Source organism: Triticum dicoccoides, chromosome 5B (genome assembly GCF_002162155.2).
Source record: "Triticum dicoccoides isolate Atlit2015 ecotype Zavitan chromosome 5B, WEW_v2.0, whole genome shotgun sequence".
In the NCBI taxonomy this organism is placed as follows: Eukaryota; Viridiplantae; Streptophyta; class Magnoliopsida; order Poales; family Poaceae; genus Triticum; species Triticum dicoccoides.
Window position 1 is genome coordinate 286,465,098 of NC_041389.1, and position 2,364 is coordinate 286,467,461.

Here is a 2,364-nt window from a genome sequence, read left to right on the forward strand (position 1 = left end):
CCTACTTAGTTTATAAGACTTTAACACAGCTGTATCTTGTCTTTTGTTGGCTTTATTAGTTCAAACGAGACGCTTCTTATGCCTGTTTTCTAAAAAAAAACTTGGTTTACGCAATAGCGCGCAATGACCCAATTAGATTATCGATCCTACAATATGTGAGTTCCATCTACTCCCTCTGTAAGACGTTTTGATAGTTTAAATTATAATGCCAAAACGTCTTATGTTTTAGAGCAGAATAAGTACTAACTATGGAAGCAAACAGACTTATTTTTCTATGAGATGAAAGAAAAAAAACTTAGTAGTTTTCAAACCACAAATTGACCCGTACAACTCATTAATCAGAGAGACAAGACCCCGCATCGCGCTAGTTATCTACTACCTCTCTCTCAGTTTACAGGGCGTGCACGTACCCCTAGGTCGTTGATTTGACCAACCTAATACAAGTCATATATTACAAAAAATATACCAACATAAACTACGGAGTTTCTACTTTCAAAAGGTATAATTTTTGTGTTATATAGTTTATTTTAGGATGAGAAAATTGGCAACCTAGGTATACGCGCAGGACTTGTAAACTGAGACGGAGGTAGTAGCTAGAATGAGCTATATTTGTTTGCGTTATTTGGATTAGGACGTCTTTCAGCTTTCGTTTTCTCGGCTTAAATGGCCTACATTCGATAATTAATCAGACACACTGATCACTCTCAGCCACGTGATCTGTGCTCGCGAATTTAATTTCCAACTGTACATGGGTTCTCTGCTGTATTTTTTAGCTCATCCTTTTAATTCCAGCAATAATAGGCTTCTAAAGATAAATAAAAATAAGTAAGCATAGGCTCCACAGTATCTCTACTCCTAAAGGAGCAGTTCGTACGTCGTTTCGTTCGTTCGCATCCCTCCCATCGATAGAAGGCATCCCACCTCGCACGTATGCCTTACCATCCCCACCGATTTTTTCTCCGCCCGCAGAAATCGTGGACAAATAAGCAGGAAAAAAACATCGTCAACTCACATGGCCACGTTGTATTTTCCATCGTGAGCCCACTTCCCTCGGACGAGACTTGCCTGCTCCCCGCGTGTGTGTTCATCCGTGCTCCCGCATACGTGGCATGATTTGATTGGAACAAAATAAGGCCCGGCCTCACCCCCTTAAAATCAGGAGGGAGATGATTACATTAGAAAGGAAAAAGGAAAAAAGACAACCGTAGAATGAAGTGGGAGTACGGATGGGAGCACGGGGAGGGAGCACTTCCCTCACGTACCACAATCGATCTCTATCCCTATTTCCTTCCACATCACCAGTTTCCTAAGATATCTATTCAAATCGTGGCCACAATCAATCTATTCAATTAAAAATAATTAATGCCTTATATGAATCATCCAATCATTCCAAATACAACACCAATCATCGTCAAGGCTCCAAGGCGACGGCGAGTATTCCCGATTCAATCAATCGGGGCGGCGAACCCTGCTTCAGCGTGTTCCAGTGCTCGGCGAGCATCCTTGAAGATACGCACCTGAAACTACGAAGTGAGAGGGAGGCGCTGATGTCCTTCCTTCCACAGCACAGGTCAGCGCACGCAAGTTCTCACCTTTGGGCGGCAGGTTTTATGCACTTTCGTTCGTCTCCGATGGAAAATGGTTAACTGCCACGGCACAGGTCAGCAAACATAGCACTCGAGGTGCAAACGCACAACCCTAACACCCACTATTATCAGTCTCGGATGTATGGTCTTTTTCCCATTGAGTTGATCATCTGTATAAGACCTAGGTAACTGCTAAAGGTAAAAACAATATTCTACATAGTGCAATTCCAGGTCAACATCAAACGTACCATAGTTTTGGTATTTCTCTGAGAAGTTATATAGAAGGCTTCACAATGGCGTCGTATTTCATTCATTTCAGATGTCCCATATGCCTGGAAAGGAAATAGCAGAGAGTTTTCCCCCCTCTTGGTGACAACTCTAATGTTGATCATCATTCCCGAATGACTCCAGTGCAAATGCCAGGTAATTGCGAGCATACTTTCTTATTATTTATCACAATAAGCATACATATAGTTGATGAGGTTTTTCTACTGTTATTAAATGGTTGTAACATTTGTAGCCTCACACGACCTTACCCCGTATGGATCTCACTGCGGAAGGGTAAATCTTTCTAGCAACACCAACATAGCAAGGAAAAAGAAACGATCAATGCGAAAAATGCCAGTCGGTGCCATCTTAGCGGCATCTCCACTATCGATCATCTCCCCAAATGGAGTCCAAGTATAATCGCACGACACAACCAAAAGGGCAATTCTTAATGTCTAATGTCTGGAGGTACTCTTCACTGGTTTCAATTGTCTTTCTACTCATTTCAGTA

The 2,364-nt window shown here is 42.0% G+C and overlaps 1 long non-coding RNA gene across 2 annotated transcripts in view; it reads left to right on the top strand.

Moving 5' to 3' along the window:
* Positions 1–1,416: 1,416 nt before the first annotated feature.
* Positions 1,417–2,364, top strand: part of LOC119308467 — a 1,768-nt gene continuing 820 nt past the window's right edge. The window contains exons 1-3 of one of the 2 annotated variants that reach the window (XR_005150134.1): positions 1,417–1,570; positions 1,906–2,009; positions 2,107–2,321. This is a non-coding gene — a long non-coding RNA (uncharacterized LOC119308467). Of the gene's footprint in view, positions 2,010–2,106; positions 2,322–2,364 lie in introns of both variants that reach the window. The other variant, XR_005150133.1, reaches the window with a different exon arrangement.